This window comes from Eulemur rufifrons, chromosome 16 (assembly GCF_041146395.1).
Source record: "Eulemur rufifrons isolate Redbay chromosome 16, OSU_ERuf_1, whole genome shotgun sequence".
Classification (NCBI taxonomy): Eukaryota; Metazoa; Chordata; class Mammalia; order Primates; family Lemuridae; genus Eulemur; species Eulemur rufifrons.
This window is the reverse complement of record NC_090998.1, coordinates 3,852,280-3,872,864: the sequence shown is the minus strand read 5'-3', so window position 1 is coordinate 3,872,864 and position 20,585 is coordinate 3,852,280. Positions and strand designations below refer to the sequence as shown.

The following is a 20,585-nucleotide window of genomic DNA, read 5'->3' as shown; positions in this document are numbered from 1 at the left end:
AGAGGAGAGACGCCCTAGGACACAAAAACCAGATAAATGGCCCAACTGATTCCTCTCCTTTCCCCTTGTTCTGTTTCTGCTGAAGCGTTTTTTATTAATGGGTCACTAGTCACAATCTCCCTCCTGCAGCTTATAAAACAGAGCCCAAAAAATGTATCAATAGCTCTTCCCTATCAAGATAGGAAGTGACAGTGGGGAAAACTCCACGCCCTGCGACTGCAAACCCTTCCAGCAGAATGAGTCGCCCTTGCAACGCTGTCGGGAAGCCCGGAGGACGAGGAGGCTCGCAGCAGCCTTCCGAGACTGAGCTCGGAAAGCCAGAGGGGAAACTGGAACTTTATTTTTCCCATAATTCAGAACAAAGCTATCGTTCCACTTGAGCACCCTCTTGCCTAAAACCGTCCTGCCGGGAAAAGTGAGGATCTGTCCCCCTCGAAGGCTGACAGCTCCCCCTCAGTGTGTGCATCTCCGGCAGGAATGTCACTCCACTGCTCAGGTCCACCTCTAGGCTGCGGCTAAGCCCAGGAAACAACGAATCGGAGTGCGTCCAAAGGCAGCAACAGGGGTGGTGGGGTCTAGAAATGAAGTGACCCGAGAAACGGCTGATGGAACTGGAGAAGAGGCAGAGGGGTGGCAGGTTGTCCTGTGGACGAGGGAGCGGCAGAGGCCGGCTGAGCGGCAGAGCAGCAGAGGGCAGCTCTCCTCCGTGGCAACGGCCACGCAGAGGCCAGCCACCCAACTGGCACCCAGCGCGAGGGACGAGTGGAGGGGATAACCCACAAGGACCCTTCCTCCTCCAAGGGTCTGTCATGCCCTTATAACCATTAGGAGCCCTGAGACTGACCTCCCTTCTTTATTGGTTTTCTTGGTTTTTATTATCATTTATTAAGTGCTTATCAAGTGCCCACATCATACTCAGCACTTCATACACACTGCTTTGTTTAATCTTCACCATAACCCAGGTGCTATGCCTGCCACATAGTAGGTAACCCCAAAAATCCCTTTTAACAATGAGAAAACTGCAGCTGAGAGAGGATTAGCAACCTGTCAAGGTCAAGTTGCCGGGCAGCAGCAGAGCTGGCTCCTGAACCCCGGGCTGAGCCCTCAGCGTCTGTGTCCTGATTCACTGTGCAGCTTACAGGGGCAGCTGCCTTGGTCTTCTGCAAACTGTTAAAGAGCTGGCAGATTGTGACCAAATGCAACAAGAACATCACTAACAGGTATCAAGTTCTGTTTTCCAAAAATGCTCTAATAACATGCATTGCTTTTACAAAAGAAAATAACAAAACTTTTATCTAAATGCTCAAGGTCAGCCCGCCATCTTGCAACCAGAAGTGTGTCCACTTAAGAACTAGTTGGCCAATCAAAAAGACAGACAGTAAAAAGGGTTGTTAAGTAAGTAAATAAATAGTTGTCTACAAGGATGGGGAGAAACTAGAACCCTCATACACTGCTGGTGGGAATGTAAAATGGTGCAGTCACTTTGGAAAACAGCCCAGCAGTTCCTTAAGAGGTTTGACACACAGTTACCATGCGATCCAGTGTTACGGACTGAATGTTTATGTCCCCCCAAAATTCTTATGTTGAAATCCTAACCCCCAAGGTGATGGTGTGAGGAGGTGGGGCCTTTGGGGGGTGGTTAGGTCATGAGGGTGACGCCCTCACGAATGAGATTGGTGTCCTTATGAAAGGGACCCCAGAGAGCTCTCACCCTCTTTCCACCATGTGAGGATACAAGAGTCTACAACCCAGAAGAGGCCCTCACCAGAACCCGACCATGCTGGCACCCTGACCTTGGACTTCCGGCCTCCAGAGCTGTAAGAAATACAATTCTGCTAAACAACAGATATTTGATGGTTTATAAGCTACCCAGTGTGTGGTACTTGTTACCGCAGCACACACAAAGACAACCAGCAATTCTACTCCTACATGTTTGCTCAAGAGAAATGAAAACACACGTCCCCACAAAAACATTGTACATGAACATTCACACGGCCTTATGCACCTTTTAAAAGGTAGCACTAACTCAAATGTCTGTCAGCTGATGAATGGGTAAGGATAAACAAAATGTGGTCCGTCCATACAATGGAATATTGCTGAGCCTGAAAAAGGAATGAAATTCTGACGCATGCTGCAACATGGAGGAACCCTGAAAACATTATCCTAAGTGAAAGAAGCCAGTCACAGAAGATTACATATTGTGTAATCCCATTTACATGAAATGTCCAGAAGAGGTAAAGCCATAAATACAAAAAGTACATTAATGGTTATCTAGGACAAGGACAAAAATTGTGGGGGAGGAGGATGGGAGTGACTGCTAATAGGGTTTCCTTTGGGAGTGATGAAAACATTCTGAAATTGACAGTGATGGTGGTCACACATGTGAAAAACCACTGAGCTACATCTCAAGAAAGCGAACCAGTTGGCCATCTGTTTTTTGAGACAGACTCTCACTCTGCTGCCCTGGCGAGAGTGCAACGGTGTTATCATAGCTCACAGCAACCTCCAACCCCTAGGCTCAAGCAATCCTCCTGCCTCAGCCGCTCAAGTAGCTGGGACTACAGTCACATGCCAGGACGCCTGGCTAATTTTTCTATTTTTAGTAGAGACAGGGTCTTGCTCTGTTGCTCAGGCTGTTCGCAAACTCCTGAGCTCAAGTGATCCTCCTGCCTCGGCCTCCCAGAGGGCTAGGCCAGTTGGCCATCTTCCTTAATATTGACAGGTGATGGGGACTCTGGTAAAGGACTGAGGTTACGGAGTTAATTAAGAGAAGGCAGAAGCTCACCATCTCTTGCTGGTGTCCCAGGTATCATCCACTCATTCTACAAATAGTCATTAAAAATGTGCTATATGTGGTGGCTCACGCCTGTAATCCCAGCACTTGGGAGGCCGAGGTGGGCGGATCGTTTGAGCTCAGGAGTTCGAGACCAGCCTGAGCAAGAGCGAGACCCCATCTCTACTAAAAATAGAAAGAAATTATATAGACAGCTAAAAATATATATAGAAAAAATTAGCCGGGCATGGTGGCACATGCCTGTAGTCCCAGCTACTCGGGAGGCTGAAGCAGGAGGATCGCTTGAGCCCAGGAGTTTGAGGTTGCTGTGAGCTAGGCTGACGCCACGGCACTCTAGCCTGGGCAACAGAGAGAGACTCTGTCTCAAAAAAAAAAAAAAAAGTGCTCTAAGCTATGCATTCATTGCCTGACATGAGGGGTCAGCAAACTGCAGTCTGTGGCCTGAACCCAACCCACTCACTGTCTGTTTTTGTATGGTCTACAAGCTAAGAATGGTTTTTATATTTTATAAGATTGGGAAAAAAATAAAAAGCAGAGTACTTTATGACATGGAAATTATATGAAATTCAAATTTAAATGTCCATAAATGAATTGTACTAGAACACAGCCACGCTCATTCATTCAGGTATTGTCTACGGCCACTTTTGCGCTACATGGGTGGGGCTGAGTAGTTGCAACAGAGACCGTATGGTCTGCGAAGGCTGAAATATTTACACTCAGGTCCTTTACAGACAAAATTTGCCAATCCCCGTGCTAGATGTTCCAGATGCAGGGGAGGGGAAGGGCTGAGTAATAACAGAAATAAACTCTGTCCTCCTGGCGTTTATGGCCCAGTGAGGATGAAACACAATTGTAAGTGGCGTAAGTGCTGCTGTGAAGGAAAGAAGCCACAGCCCTGTGAGCGCTCAGAACAAGGGGGCCCGACCCAGACCGGGGGTCAGGGAAGGCTTCTCTGCAGAACTTGACTCTGGACCTGCGGGAGTGGGAGGGCAGGCGTGCAGCTGGCTGAAGGGCTAAACGGCCAGCGAGGCCGCAGGGCCGAGTTTGTGGCAGCCAGCACTCTGAGTCTGGATGCCCCTTGGGTCTCCCAGGGGTCACAGCCCCAGGCCCATGTCCCTGGGGAATGTGGGAAGGGGATTGAGAGCCACCTCAGAGTGCTGACTGCATACAACCCCTGCGTCAGGTGACCTAAGAAGATAGAAGGTAGAAGAATTAATCAACCAAAAAATGTGAAACAAAGTACCCATCCTTTTCTTTAACCAATATTGTACAGGACACAAAAGAAGAAAAAGATGCCATCTTTTGACCTCAACGAGGAAACAGTGAGTTGAGGAAACAAGCCCAAGTTCTCATCATGGCCTCAGGACACAACCAGAGCTGGGTCCTGCTATTCAAACACACTTGCTGCTCCCAGTGCCTGCAGTGTGCCTCCCAAGGTATCCCCAGGACTGCTCCCCTGATCCCTTGAGGTGTCCCCCAAATGTGACTTCCTGGGCAGCTCTCCCGCCCACCACTTTCTGCCCTTACCCTCATCCCTGTCTCCTTCACGCTGCCTCTACCCCAGACACTCGTATCTGCCCGTTCCTGCCTGGCTCTTACACTGGCATACAAGCTTATGGGCACAGGAACTTTATCTTTTTCACTGTTGTATACCCAGCACTACAACCTGACATACAGTCAGCATCAATAAATATTCAGGGATAAATGCAAACACAAAACACCTAATGAAAATGTGAGGGCTAAATGTCTCTGATTTGCAACCTTGGGCCTGGTACCTCTTTACGGCTCAGCCTCTTCATTTGTGCCACGAAAATAACAAACGAACCCGCTCTGTGGGTAAATAAGGTAACGCACAGAAATGCCGACGGTTCCGGTTATTATCTTTTTGCATTTGTGTCTTCTGTGACACATTAAAGGAGGAGTTTTAAATGCATATCTCACTTAATTCTCATATGAACCCCATCAGATAGGTTTTATTACAGAGTCCTTTTGCACAGATGAGGAAACCTGTCCAAGGTCACACAGCGAGTAAGTGACAAAACTGAAATTCAAGTCTGGTGCCAACAGGCCTCAAGGACTATACCCGTCCTTTGCGCCCAGCTACAAACTAAAACTGTGGAAGGAGGCTGGAGAGAGCGGGCTGGCGGGGACTGGAGCAGGGGAGAAGTGTTCATGAAGGCAGGGTTTGGACTGTGCTCTGAAGGGGAACAAGAATTCAGGCCAGCAGTGGAAGGTCAGTCTGGGCCCCAGAAAGTGGGGGTAGGGGCAGTTCTTTTCTACAAGAAGCTTCTAGTGTCATACCACAGACAGGAGAGGATGACAGCGGAATCACAGGACTTGCACTTGGATGACACCTTGGATGCATCCAGTCCAACCACTTGTTTTACAGAAAAGAAACTGTGCTCTAAAGTGATAGAGTGACCTGCAAAAGGCCATGAATGCAGTAGGCTGTGGCTATCTTGAAGCTTTTTTATTCTCATTTATTTAATTCCTCCTCGATAATTAGAGACATAACACGCTTGCTAGAGCCAGAGAAAATAAACCAGGATGAGAAAAAAGTCTGCGGTGCCCCCACCACAAGCCAGAAACAATGTTACTAAATAGTTGCATGTGTAACAGGTCCAGCAAGGCAGCAAGTGGCTGCACCTCAGAACAGAGTCTGAACCGGCAACAAATGTAACAAAATGCACTTTCATTCCTTTTCCACAAGAGCTGAAGAAAAGCATCCACTGGGCTGTTACAAATAAACAAGGGCATCTAAACGTGATGTGGCCAACACTCTCCCAGCACTCTCAGAGAGCGCCTGCACTTGCCTCCGCCGAGCTGACGCCTCGCTAAATCAAGAGTAAAGAGACTTTTTAAAGCATAAACCTGCAATATCAGAGAGCAGGGAGGTTGATGATTGCAACAAGATTTTAGAGACCGGAGGGTAGAAGGACAAATGTTAATGGACTTAAGAAAGCTGAATCCATCCTCCCTTAGCCTGCTGCCCTCATCCGGCTCGGCGCCCCCTTGCTCGCTCCCTAGTCCAGCACCCCATGCCGCCCCCACAGGCCCCCGGCTCCCCCAGTCCTCCACTTAGGCAAGCTCTCAAATCCTGAGGTGCTGGCAGGGGGGTGGGCATAGGGCACCTGCAGACAGCCCCTGCAGGGGCTCGTGTGGGGCTGAGCCCTCTGTAGCGGGGTCGTGGGCAGAGCAGGAAGCAGGCCCACTTGGGAGCTGGGGACATCAGCCACCAGGGTGGCCGGGGATGAACAGCCAGGCAGCCAAAGCTGTCACCCCAGGGGGTGAGTGACTTTGGGAGAGTTGGTGCCCCACCCCCCAGGCCTTGGTGGAGTTATGGGGGCCCCCCTTCTGGGCCAGGAGCATGCTGGTCGGCACCCTGCTGCTGCTGGGGTTTGGGGGCTGGTGTCTGGGCGCAGCCTGGAGCCTGCCTACTGGAACTCGGCAAATAAGAGGCTCCAGGCAGAGGGTGCGATACCCTCAGACCAGGGACTGGCTAGACCTTCCCTGCCCCCCGGCCTGGCCTCCTGCCCACACCCCATTGCCCACCCCCCACCCCCAGCTCCTTTCCCAATTACGAGTTCTACAAGTTGTACCTGGTAGGAGGTGCCCAGGGCTGGCACTGGGAGGCACCCCGTGCCCCAAACCTCCTTCTCCCTTGTGACTGGCCAGACCTGGACCTCCGCGTCACCATCCAGTTCCAGGAGTATAGCCCTAGCCCTCTGGAGCCGTGAGTTCCACTGACACCATGGTTACTACAAAATTGCCACATTGGCTGGGACCCAGGAAGGCCTGGAGAGCTTGCAGGGAGGTGTGTGCCTAACCAGAGGCATGAAGGTACTTCTCCGAGTAGGCCAAAGTCCCTGAGGAGGGGCTGTTCCCTGAAAACCTGTGTCTGAAATGTCCATGGGGAGAGGCCGAGGGGCAGCACACAGCCTGCAGCCTGGGAAGGAGAACACACCAGGTGACCCCAAGAGCAGTGCAGCCTCCCAGGGTGTCCCCTGCCCCTCCCAGCATGCCCGCAGTGGCTGGGGCAGTGGGGCCGGGGGGGCAGGCGCTGCTCTTGCTAGGCATGGCAGGCGCTGGGTGTGCTACGCGTTGGCAGACGGCGGGCCAAGCCTTGGGAGAGTCGCCACCCTGGTCCTGGCTCCTTCAGAAGGGGAGAGTCTCTGGGCCTGGGGGGTGGAGGCTGAGCCTGGGGAGCTGGGGATAGCTCTGCGGGGTGGTGGGGCTGCAGATACCCCCTCTGTCCCCACTGTGAGAAGGTGAGTGGCGACTATGGGCATCCTTGTACGTTGTGCAGGATGGGCCCCCCCAGAGCCCCAAACACCTACTACAAAGTATGAGGGCTCACGCCTGGCTCTCCTGAATCCAACCCTTCTTGGGGTGCTCCTCAAGTTTAATTCCTGGTTTGGGGACACCTCCAACATCTCCTTGCCCCCTTTGCCCCACCAGTGCCTTTGCTCCTCCTGGCTGCTGCCCTCTCCTCCACTTTTAGGATTCCTTAAGGTTCCACCGCACCACCTCCCGCCTCCCCTTGGCCATGGGAGCCCCTCTCTGTCTCTTTGCTCCTGGGTCCTGTTCCCCTGGGGAAGAGGTGCAGGCTCAGCCTCCTCTCTGACCATGACCCAGGTATCCTTGTCCCCCGTACCCACTGAGCTAGGAGCAGACACGGTCTGTCTCTCCGTAGGCACCTCTTTCTTTCTGCCGCTCACTGTCCTACTCTTCTCTCCATGGCTCGTCTTTCTCTCCTGTCTCTAGGTCTGTTCCTCTTCCCTAGCATCCTCCTCCCTACATCTCCTTCTACCCTCTTGCCTTCTTATCCTGTGCCACCCCCCTCTCCTGGGGGTGGGGGGGCATCCAGCATTTCTCCCCTTAGCTCTTGGCCCCCTGTGACCTCTCATCCCAACCACTCCCCTCAGTCTGCCAAAAATGAGGGCCTACTGGCTGGTCTAGCTGACGATGGCACTTAGCCGTGACCGCTGTTTCCATAATGACCTGTGCCCTCTAGTGCACAGCTGCGTGTTGCCTCAGTTTCCTCCCAGCTCAGTTTTGTTAGATCAGAGCTGCCCTTGGGCTCCAAGTCGGCCACCTCAGTCACCAGCCAAGACGGCTGCTTTGTCCAGCAGAGGCCACGGCATCTCCCTGGTGCAGTAGTTCCCAGCTCCTTCCTGACTTCTCTAATCTCTCCTTCCGGGGAATAGGAAGTTCATATTGCCACAGTGGCGGCGTATGCCGTTACCTCAATAGTTTTACTGTAAAAGAGAAATCTGAACAACAAAAGTCAAAAAAAGAATAAAAAACTTCAAAAGTTGGAAAAAGAAAGAAAGGAAAGGAAGGAAAGAAGCTGAAACAACCCCATTAGCACCCAGAACCCCCAAAAGGCTTAGCGATCAGCAGCACAGGAGGGCTGCGAACCGGAGGCCGGATTAAACATCTGCTTCGGAAAAGACCCCACTCCCCAGATCCCTGCCCCCCCTCCCTGAGCCAGGTAAATGTCCCTCCCCCCCAGTACAAGACCACAGAGTGGGCCTTCTTGGGAGAAGGTATGGCAGGAGGCCTGTGGACTAGGGCAGCCAGGCACAGGGAAGATAGGGTGGTACGTGTAAGTGCAGAAAGCGAGACCCTGCACTCTTCCTCCACCAGCCTCCTGCGTGCAGGGAGTGTCTTAGACCTTCCAGGTAGACTAAGAAGATTCCTCCCTAGGAAATCCTGATAGCTCAGGAAAAAGTACCCGGGAGATTAACTTACTAGGTTTCTAAACAAAACAGGCCAACCAGGCCACCCTAAATGAGGCCCGGAATCCACAAGCCGGGGTGCGCACATAAATACACACACACACACACACACACACACAGCTTCCAATTACCTTTTCAATCCCTCCCTCAAATGTAAGCAGATTTCCAAGGCTCACAACACTTCTAAACAAAGCCTTCACAGGAAAGACTGAAAACACACACACACACACACACACACACACGAGGAAACAGTGAAGAATCCTTCCTCCCAAAAATAAAACTGCCACTAATCTCCTCAGAGAAATTAGAGATGATATTGTATCCATGAAACCAAAACAGAGTGCTATTAAAAGAGGAATATTTAGAAAACATAAAATCTTTTAGAAATTAAAAATATGCTAACTAAAATAAAAACCTTCATAGAAGGCGGGAAGATAAAGCTGAAGAAATCTCCAAGAAAGGAGGGAAGAAGAATAGAAATTATAATAAAATTATAAGACCAATCCAGGAGATTAATATCCCAATTCCAGGAGTTCCAAAAGAAAGTAGATTATCGGTGAAGTCATTCAAGAACATTTTCCAGAATCAAATAACGTGTGGATCACAGAGCACCCTGCATGCGTGCACTAAGGCATGTCGTATGTGATGTTTCAGAACACTAGAGACAGAGAGACTTTACACAGGACACTAGGGACTCCAGAGAGAAAAGTCATGCTACCTACAAAGTTAAAATCAGAATGGCATTAGACTTCTCAATGGTACCTTGAAATTCAAAAGAAAATTAAGCGATGCTGTTTTGCACCAAAAAGAAGAAAGATCGCCAGCCTGGATCCTATACCAAGCCAAAATATCAATAAATGTTTTGAATGTAAATGATATCTTTTTCAGATTTGCAAGGCCAACAGATACGAACAGAGTGCCCACTACGTGGTCCACATAAGAAAGGCGCCCAGCCCGGCAAGGAGGAGGCAGGGAACGCTCAGGGGAGGGGGTGACATCTAAACTGAATCCACAAGGATAAGTAAAGCATAAACAGCACAATGTTGGTCCAGGCCGCAGGAATAGGTGCAAAGGCTTGGGGACCTGTCACGATCCATCAGTCTGCTGACCGCAAACAAGAGTCCTAGTCAACACTGGAAACTCAAGCCAGGAACAAATCCGTGCTCAAGCAGCACTAGTGATATTAGCAGGTATCTGGATTTGGTTTAATCACTGCTTCTGGAACGAGGTGATACACAAATAAATAAAGTACAACCAATCTGAGGCAAAAGGCAGGCTCTGGTATGACCTAAAGGTCCCTGGAGTAGCCTGCCAGCTCCATAAGGCATAGGCCACCGAGAGCCTGACTGAGCAGAGGCATGCACAGGCCCCTGCAGGTACCTGGGACATGGGGGCTGGGCTGGGCTGGGGGTCACTGTGCTTGGTCCCTCCCTTCCCACACCCACTGTGAAAGCCCGAGCTTTAAGGTTCAGAAAGATGCCAGGCCCAGGACCTGGGGACGGAGGCCCCAGGTCACCCGGTCAGGCAGCCAAACAGGCTGGGGACACTATCCAAGTCTCCGGGCCACCCAACCCACTGAGGTGCTGCCTGGCAGACCTCAGGTTTTCATGCAGATTTTCACTTGCTGGACTTGGAGGTCAGAAGAAACAGTCAAGGATGAGTAACAGTGGGGCCCTCCACCAGTCTAACTCAAATTGATGGAGGCAGCTTTCCAGATACAGTCTCTCCTCCCCCCACCCCCACGGAGGGAGGGCGCCCGGGGCTCAAGTCTAATTGGATTTCCACAGCCCCGTGATGATTTTGTGCTCTGCAGTGGCAGCAGCAAGGTTTCTGAAACAGAAACAAAGTCAGGGGCCTGTTTGCTTTGCTTCTGTGGCCGGTAGCCCGCTGGGGCCTGAGCAGCCAAGAGAGAGCCTTTCCTTTCCAAAGGGGTCCTTTTCCACCCCGCTGAACGATGCGTCCTCCTCCCCAGGGCCCCGCGCTCTGTGGCCAAGGTCTTGGTTTTGCTAATGGTACACACTCAAGGTTGAGGAGCACACGCAGCGCTCCAGAACCCAGCTCGGGCTGGCACCGTGCAGCCAGGGAGCCCAGCCAAGGGGCTGCCTCCTCTCTTCGTAAGGATCTCTCTCCCCCACTTCCCACCACCGCTTTCCTCCTTTGCTCATTTGCCATTTCACAGGTGCAACACCTCTCAGCTGCAGATCTCAGAACACTGAACTACCCGTGTCTCTCCAAGTTCTCGCTCTTCCGTATTACACAAGAAAGGTAAACTGAGGCATGGGATGTGGTAGGCTAAAAGGTCAGTACTGTGGGGACTCCACCGCTGTCAGAAACTGTCATGCCAAGTCAACTGCTGCCCATCCCTGACACGTGCATCCCAGGCCCCTCCCTCTGGGTACAGGAGGGTGACTGCTCGGGCGAACTGGGCAATCGTGTGAGCGAGATGCAAGCGTGTGTGAGAGCAGGCACGTGACAAACCTGTGTGCAAGAGTGTGCATGCCATGTGTAAGTGTGTGTTGGGGGAGGACTGTGTGCGAGAGTGAGTGTGCACTACACCTGTGAATGTGCACGTAAGGGTAAGGGCGGGAGTGAGCACGGGTGTGAGCAGGCACACGTGAGAACATGAGCGTGCACATGAGCACGAAGTGTGTGTGAGAGAGAGAACGTGTTGGGGGGGGTGTGTACAGAGAGGGCCTGGACCCCAGGGCCACATTCACTCCTTGAAACAGCTACTAGGTAAGGACAGGGAGCACCACTCCCACCCACCCCACCCCCACGGACTCAGGCACCAGAGCACATGGTGAATGAAAAGGAACAACCCCCAAATCCAGAAGCCCAGTTTCCCTCTTAGCTCACTTCTTCCCTCCCAGCCCCTCCCAAGGCAAGCTGCACCCAGGCCTGGGCTCCTGGGTTCCTGCCCGGGCTCCAGCCAGCCTCACTCTCTGACCCCAACTTTCCCACCCTGTAGCACTGTAGCATTTTTCTTAAAGACAAGGAAAAAAATCCTCCTTACTCCCCCGGGGAGCAATAAATACAAGGATTATGGAAGTGACATTCTGAAACTGATCTGAACTACTTGGAAGAAAAGGAATAGACAAAAGACAGGGCATTTTGGCCCAGACTTCACTCAGAAACACAGGGAGGTTCTGTCCCCAGGGAGAGCAAGGCTCATCTGCAGTGGCCCCCCCATCTCCCTGCCTCGGGCGCTGCGCCCACGCCAGTAGCAGACAGCTCAGGTCTCTGGTAGCAGGGCTCGTCTGACGGGCCAAACACAAAGACACAGGGTCCCGCAGGCCCAGAGAAGCTGCTGTCTGCAGACGGGGCACACATTCCACTCCCCAGGCAGCAGCCCTCCCTCATCTGGAAGCAATTTGCTTTTCCTTCCACCAAATGAGTGAGCTAAAGGAGAGGGCCTGCCCCCACCCACCCCCACCGCGGTGACCAGCGGAACACCTGAGAGTGGCCAAATCCAGGCACGGGGGCAGCCTGGCCGGCACAGAGGACATTTGTTCACTGTTGTCCTAAACAATCGGTCCCTTTGCCCTGGAAATATGGACAAGAGTCCAGAACACAAACTCTGGAATCAGACTGACCTAAGCTGACAGCCGGCTCCACTACCTTCTAACTTTGTGGCCATGGGCAAAATGTTTAACTTCGCTGAACCTCGGCTTCCTCCTAAGTAAAATGGAGAGAGACTGGCTGTGAGGGTTAAACGAGACACATAAAGAGTCTGCGCCGCGCCGGACACACGCTAAGCACTTGGTGGGTAACAGTTGTGTCGTTGCTATTGCTCAGCTGATTCTGCACACAGCAGCCACGGAGACCCTTCTGAAATGAAGGCTGCTTTCTCACTCCTGTGTGCAAATCCCTCTGTAGCTCCTAACTCTCCTGCCATAAGAGCTACAGCCTTCAAGGCCCTATGTGATCCGAGTCCCATAACCTTCCCCCGCTCACTCCACTCCAGTTGTACTGGCTTGAACAAACCTCACGTGCTCCTGCCTCAGGGCCTTTGCACCTCCTGCCCTGGGAGGCACCTGCCCCAGATATTCACAGGCTCACTCCATCACCTTCGTCCCATCTCCCTAAAATGTCACCTCCTAGGTAAGGCCTTCTGCACTCCTTGACTCTTGCCTCATCCTCACGCCCCCTTTCCAGCTTCTCGTTCCTCCACAGCATTTGCCACCACCCAATATACTACAGCATTTTAATTGTTTATTGTCTGTCTCCTCCACCAAAATACCAGCTCTTGAGAGTAGGGATTTTTCTTCACTCCTGTAGCCCCAGAGCCTAGAACAGTACCTGGCCCAGAGGAGCCCCTGAAACATGTGTGGGATGAACGAGTCTCAGGACACTCACAGTGAACCCAGCAGAGGCGAGGACCAGAAACGCAAGCCCCAGCCCAACTCTCCACCCACGAGGTATCAGTCCTCGGAGGCTCGGTGGCCTCATTCCAGCCAATTCTCAAGGTCACTGTCAGGAGATAACAATAGTAAGACCACGCCTAGGTATATGCTTCCATGCCTGGCAGGCTGAGGAGCCCCACAGAAATGGACGACCCTAAAACTACTTCTCCCAGCAGCCAAATGTCACTCACAGCTTGGGGACCCTGAATACCGAAAGGAAACCACAGTCACAGAGACACAGTTCCTGCCTCAAGGAGTCCCCTGAGTTGGGTCTGAGGTCCCTGGACAGGGACGCACAGTCCTGTTCACCACTGAACCCCAGGTGCCCACCATAAATGCCTGCACACCACAAGCGCTCAACTGATGTTCGGCAAAAGCACAAATGAACAAATCCCATACAGATAACCATGTAGAGAGCAGAAAGATAACCAATATGAAAATCCCAAATAAATATCGGTTGAACTAAAACAGCATGCAGACAACAGCCGCCACGGACGAGGCTGACGAACGCAGTGCGTGTGTTTCCACTACAGTCACATCAAGGGCAAGGGGGTTCTGAGGAAGACACCAGGGAACTGGGGAAGACGGCCACGGAGAACGGAGAACAAGTTCAGGAAACTTCTCTCCAGTGAACACATTCAGGAAGGAGGCCAAAACTCCGGACACCACAGCTCACGACAATGCACTCGGTCAATACTGGCTGTAATTATCTCAGTTTTCACTATTTTCTTGAGACCCCAGTGGAACAAGCTGGAACCAGGAGGCAGAACACCTGGGTTCTAAGGCAGGCTCTCCCACCCAGGAGCAGCAGCTGGGGCTTCCTGTGCGCAGTCGTCTTCCTGACTCACAAAAGCACAAGCTGAGTGCAGCACCATCCCGGCCACCTAGACGCTGGCACTCCCTTCTCCGGGAATCACCCACTCAGTCCACGAATACCAGCCGAGTGACCACTTTGTGCTGATGCCTTTCTAGACGCTGGATATGCAGCCGTGAATACTTTTTTTTTTTTTTTTTTTTTGAGACAGAGTCTCACTCTGTTGCCCAGGCTAGAGTGAGTGCCGTGGCGTCAGCCTAGCTCACAGCAACCTCAAGCTCCTGAGCTCAAGCGATCCTCCTGCCTCACCCTCCCGAGTAGCTGGGACTACAGGCATGCACCACCATGCCCGGCTAATTTTTTCTATATATATTTTTAGCTGTCCATATAATTTGTTTCTATTTTTAGTAGAGATGGGGTCTCGCTCTTGCTCAGGCTGGTCTCGAACTCCTGAGCTCAAATGATCCGCCCACCTCGGCCTCCCAGAGTGCTAGGATTACAGGCGTGAGCCACCGCGCCTGGCCTGGCCATGAATACTTATACACAGCAACGCCCCTGCTCCCCTGGCGCTCCCCATCCAGGGCGGCGCTGCCTTTGTGGGCACCGGCCCCTCGGAACACCCAGCCCTCAAATAACGTTACCTTTTCCTCCTGTGAGAAAAAGGACGCTCATTTGCAAAGGGTCTTGAGCTTTTGCTGAGGAAGATGCCAAGTCCACACTCTTCAGGACAGTGCAAGCTTCTCTGAGAAGCCAGCAGCCTCGAACACCGAGGATGGTCCTGCGGATGAGCCCTTCCTCCAACTCCCACGGAGCCAGCATCCTTCCCACGAGGATGGTCCTGCGGAAGAGCCCTTCCTCCAACTCCCACGGAGCCACCATCCTTCCCATGAGGATGGTCCTGCGGAAGAGCCCTTCCTCCAACTCCCACGGAGCCACCATCCTTCCCACGAGGATGGTCCTGTGGAAGAGCCCTTCCTCCAACTCCCACAGAGCCACCATCCTTCCCACGAGGATGGTCCTGCGGAAGAGCCCTTCCTCCAACTCCCACGGAGCCACCATCCTTCCCACGAGGATGGTCCTGCGGAAGAGCCCTTCCTCCAACTCCCACGGAGCCAGCATCCTTCCCATGAGGATGGTCCTGTGGAAGAGCCCTTCCTCCAACTCCCACGGAGCCACCATCCTTCCCACAAGGATGGTCCTGCGGAAGAGCCCTTCCTCCAACTCCCACGGAGCCACCACCCTTCCCACTTTGCGGAGGAAGAAACAGAGACTTCACTCATGTCAGACTTGTCTGGTGGCCAAGGCTAAGCGGACCAGGACTCCTGAGTCCTAGTTCAGTCTTCCTTCCACACGCATGATCATGCCTGGGTGCGGACCTGAAGGAGAGAGGAGCCCTCCAGGAAGAGAGGGTCACAAGAGATCAAGGCACTCGTGAGGCATTCCCTCATCTCAGGCCTGCTGTCTGCAAAGCCCTTGCTACAGGGGCCCCCAAGCTGTGACTCTACCCTCCACCCCCAGGGCCAAGCCAACTGCTGCAGAAACGCTGAGCAGGCCAGACAGGTGCCACGGACTTCGCTAGCAAGAAAGCCTCCTTCCACGGACAGGTGGGGCCACTGCTTCAGGAAAGCAAAGACTGGGCCCAGCCAATAAGGTCCCTAGGCTTATGACCCCTTCTCAGAGTCAGCCCCTCCTCTCCCCTCCTCCGGGCGCACTGCAGACCCACCCACCATTCCTGGGTGGGACCTTATCTGGAGCTCCCTGGAGACCATCTTTAAAATGGCAAAGGCAGGTACATGAAGATTCTTTCAAGAACTCTGCCAGCACCACTGCTGACTGAGTCTCCGCAGGGTACAGTGGGCTCACCTAGCGGGGTGACACCTCCTTGGGAGTTCCAGTCCAGGGAAGAGGGAGGCCCAGAGGAAGGGACATGAGACCCGGAGAAACAAGCAAATGAACAGGTCAAGAGTGGCAGTGTCCATTCAGAGCGATATCCCCGAGCACCCAGACGGCTAGAGCCAGGCTGCCAGCCTTTGCCGAGAGACTCCCAGGCCACCGTGTGGGTGGCAAGGAGGGGCAGAACAATGAGCTAACCAGAGTCGCCCTCTGTCTCAAAGGCACTGTGTGTCCAGACACAGCAGACAATGGGACAAGGCACAGACACGGGGCCAGCCCAGGTCAAGGGGAGCCCATCAGGCTGCAGTCAGAGTGACGGAGACAAGCACAGACCCTGGGTGGCTGTGACGAGTCCACGAGGCCCTGAGAAGAAATCCACACTAGGCAAGAAAGAAGGACGAGGGGATGCTGTTTCACAGAACAGTCGCACGGAGCACACTCCAGGTGTGTTTTCTGAACGTGCATGTGTAGGCTGGGCATGGGAGGCTGCCAGGCGAGACGGATCACAGGGCTTCAGGGGCAGCGGGACTTAGAACCAAGCGGAATGGTATCTAGGAAGTTATCTCATGCAACATTACATCTAACCTCACGCCCCCCAACACAAAGTCCACGACCAACATACGTGGGTTTTGCTGGAATCCCCACAGCAATGGGGAGCGCACTACCTCCTAGGTACCCATGTCTCTGCTGGACGGCTCGACTGTTAGAAAGTTCCTCCTGGACCTGGACCCAGATCTGATCCCCTGGAACCCCTCTCCCATGGGGCGAGGTTGGGCCCTCAAACCTACATTTGCTGTAAGATTGTTACTGTGCCCCTCTCCCATAGCATTCCATGAAAATAATTTCCAGACAAAATGAACATTCCCAAATCCTCATCTAGTTTCCATGCAGTATAGTTTCCACCCTCATAGTCACCCTCCCCGGATGACTTCAGATTTGCCAGTGTCCCAACCAGAATTAAGTAAGCCCAATGCTGCAGATGTGGGGTGACCGTGAGCCAAGTGCCACACCCACAATGGTGCTGTGCTTCTTAGCGACCACATGGCATGGTTAGCTTAGATTTTCTTTCATTTATTCTCATTTGTATAGTCAGTCAACAAACATTAGCTGCCTACTACATGCTAAGCCCTAAGCTAGGGTACAAGGCATAATGAGAAAAATGTCATGTCATCTTTGTGTTCAAGGAGACAGCCAACTTAGATAAAAAACAAAACCAGATAAAATTAGGGAGAAAAGGGCCAGGCCCAGTGGCTCACACCTGTAATCCCAGCACTCTGGGAGGCAGAGGTGGGAGATCGCTTGAGCTCAGGAGTTTAGGACCAACCTGAGCAAGAGTGAGTCCCCACCTCTACAAATAAATAGAAAAATTAGCTGGGCATGGTGGCATGTGCCTATAGTTCCAGCTACTCCAGAGGCTGAAGCAGGGGGATCACCTGAGCCCAGGAGTTTGAGGTTGCTGTGAGCTATGATGACACCACTGCACTCTAGCCAGGGTGACGGAGTGAGACTCTTTTCAGAAGAAAAAAAAAAAATCATGGGGAAAAGAACGTGCTGCTTAAGGCGTCTTATAGAGGTACTTACTTGGAGGCACCTACCCCGTAGGGAAGGATGACACCAAGGAAGGAGATGATGCGTGGGGTGAGTCTTAAAACAACACAGACTCCTGCTGATAGCCATGGTGAAGCAGCAGGTCTGCATTTACACTCTCACCTTAAACAACAAAAAAACCGGAAAGAACACGGGAAACTACTTCAGACACTGGACAACAGGCAGCACGAGACTGTCATCCCCAACAGAAGGGAAACAAGAGAGGTGAGTCCTACAATGGCCCAGCTTACTGCCCGGAGACAGCTTCCCGACAGCAGCCCAGAGAGGGGGGATTCAAGTGGAGTCCAGAGGTCTCACCAAGTCGAGGAGACAGAATTAGAGTGCAGCAGCTGGGATTTTTAGGGCCGAATACCCGAGAGGAGGGGACTGCAGAGAGCGAGCGCAGAGAGACCTGTGGAAGAGTAGCCTGCAGTCTCTGGCTGGTCTGCCTACTCGTGGAATGACAGACACTCCACAAGATGGAGAAAAGAACCCCTGGAAAGCAAAGGCCAAATAACCCGTGGAGCACACAAAGGGCCGGCGAGAATTCACATGCCACCAGTGAGAGCAGAAAGACCTCAAAACACACAGGGCATGCAGTGGAGCCCTCAGAAGGGTGTTGCCTTGGGGTGAGGCTAAATTAGCCCTAGACTAAGGGCTGCTCTGGAGCCTCCCTAACAAAGCTTAAAAGCAAACCTCAAATGTATGAAACTGATCCCAAGTAATTTAAATGCATGCCAGAATAAAGTCCAGTACTATTTAAAGAGAAATAACAAAACCCAGCACCCGTCAACATTAAATTCACAATGTCCAGCATCCAGTCAAAAATGAGCAGGCATTCAAAGAAGCAGAAAAATATGGCCCATAAACTGGAGAAAAAAAATCAATCAATAGAACAGACCCCAAAATGATAGAGGTGATGAAACCAGTAGATAAGGATGAAAAAACAAGTATTGTAAGTATGCTCCATATGTTCCAGAATGTAGAAGATAAAAACATGATGAAGAGAGAAAGAAAATACATTTTTTAAAAAGACTCAAATAGAACTTCTAGAGATGAAAAATATAATATCTGAAATGAAAAGTATACTAGAGGGAATTATTAACATCAGATTAGACACTACGGAAGACTTGAAAGACATAACAATAGAAACTATCCAAAATGAAGCACAGAAAGAAAAAAGACAAAAAAATTAACATAGCTCAACAACCTATAGGACAGCATCAAACAGTCTAATATACATATAATTGGAATTCCAGAAAGAAGAGAGAGAGAAATGGGGACAGGAAAATACTTAAAGAAACAAGGGCCGAACTAATTTTCAAATTTGCTAAAACAATGCAGGATGGAGGGAGGCATTTCAAGCAAGATAGATCATACCAAAGACAACAAGAACAAGTAACCTGGCATTACAGTAACAAAAAGGACAAAGGGGCTCCAAGTGGGGAACAATGAGGCCCTGAGGGGAGCAGTCCCTTGGACCCCCCTTTGCAGGCCAAGGGGTGAACCACCTTGTCCTAGACAAGTGCAACTGATTTTTTGAAACTAAAGGCAGACTGCAGTTCCCTAAGCAGAGGGTACCGAGAACAGAAGAGAGGTTTGAGATGCAGCTGTGACATCTGAGCCCTCGGCCTGTCCACCCCCCCCCCCCCCCCCCCCCCCCCCCGTTAAGAGGCCAACCCAGCTGAGATGGGGCCCAAGGGTGGACCTCATTTGCAACAAAAACAGACGGAACGAAAACATCCGACCCATCTCAGGAGGTTCTTTCTCCTGTGACTGCTGGAATCAAATTAATTCTTAAGCCAGAAATTACCTCAGGGATCATAAAGCCCGTACTTTACAGATGAAAACAATCCAGGGCCCAGAGAAGTAATATGACTTGCCCAAGGCCAACTGGGGCTCCTGACTCCCAGTGTGCTGCCCTTTCTGCTGACCCACCCTGCCTGTCACAGTCCCACGGCGCCCTGGTACCCTGCCCCGCTCTGGTCGACACGTGCTGCCTCCACAGATCCACCCTGGCTCAAGGCACAGACAGAAGCCCAGCGTCGCTGAGCTCCTGAACTTCCACTGAGGAGGTGGTCGGTGTAGCTTCCCGCGTGTGCACTCAGCAAAGAGTGCTTCTCCACCTGACTCTGGGGAAGGGAGGAAGACAGCAGGGCTCCCTAAGGACTCAAGGCTGGAGCTGTCCCCAGCCTGCCCTCAGTCTGAGAAGGACAGAGAAATAGAGACGGACGAGAGATGCAGAGACTGACCCACCAAGCTAGCCCATGGCTGTTACTAAGAATCCCCAAGAGGCAGGCATGGGGCTGGGGGTGGGGGGGAGGACATTCCTCTGGGCTCTAAATCCTGCTCCCTTATCAGATTGACCCTGAGCCACACTGTGCTTGCCACCCCTTCCTCCAGGAAAGTAACAGGAAGGAAGAGGAAATCGGCTTGAACTTTCCTTCTCTCCCCACCCCCTGCCACAGTCCCCCCACTCAGCCCCATCTTCCCTGCGGGCTCTGGGTTGGGCAGCATCTCTTCCCAGAGGTTAAGAATGAGCAAATTCTTGGGCTATTCCTGGAACCTCGATTTTTATCGTCCTTCCATTCTGGTCAATTCTGAGAGGCTGGTGGCCGGCCGGGAATGCCAGAGCGATCTGAGCCCGGCCCACCAAACCCAAAATAACCCCACACGTGCCTCTCTCAAGTCCTCATGGATTTGGCCATTTTGGGTGCGTGCGTGTTTTCCTCCAGAGCTGCCCACAGGCTCCGTGAGGTCACCCCTGAGGGGCCCGGGCAGAGCTGAGGAAGACAGGAGCAGGCAGGGGTGGGAGAGGGGGGCAGAAGCGACAGAATCTAGGTCAGAGTCTAGGCAGCCCGGCTCCAGCCTCCCCTGCGCGGAAATGCAAGGAAAACCAGCCTTAGTTCCCTCAGCTGTGACACTCCTAGGCACAAGGTCCTCCACCTCTTTGGGAAAAGTGGCACCACCACCCCCCCCCCCCGCCCCCCGCCAAGGCCTGGGGACACTCGAACAAGGAGCTCCTACTTAGGAAGAGACCCCGGCCTCCTCTCCCGAGGTGTTTCAAAGCCCTGCGATTGTGAAGACGGATGGTTTTAAAGCAAGTAAGTGGCCTAAGTGTCCCGAGGAGATGGATGAGATTAGGGACACATCTCTTTTTAGACCACAAGTGCAGTGTTCATTCATTCAAAAAATATTTGAGTGTCCACCAGGTGCCAGGCAGTGAGACAACGGGAAAAGCGCCAGCGAAGGGGAAATCAAGCCCTCTGCTCTTCAGAAGGAGCACGGTGATAATGTCCCACAAGAGAGACTTAGGAGAGACTAAGAAACACCCCTGCGACACAAGGACACCG

The 20,585-nt window shown here is 52.2% G+C and overlaps 1 protein-coding gene and 1 pseudogene across 4 annotated transcripts in view; one reads left to right on the top strand and one right to left on the bottom strand.

Moving 5' to 3' along the window:
• TSPAN9 (tetraspanin 9) overlaps positions 1-20,585 on the bottom strand; it is a 189,545-nt gene that overhangs the window by 154,941 nt on the left and 14,019 nt on the right. The gene's annotated exons all lie outside the window — the stretch shown is intronic.
• Positions 6,162-7,143, top strand: LOC138396767 (ephrin-B3 pseudogene; annotated as a pseudogene).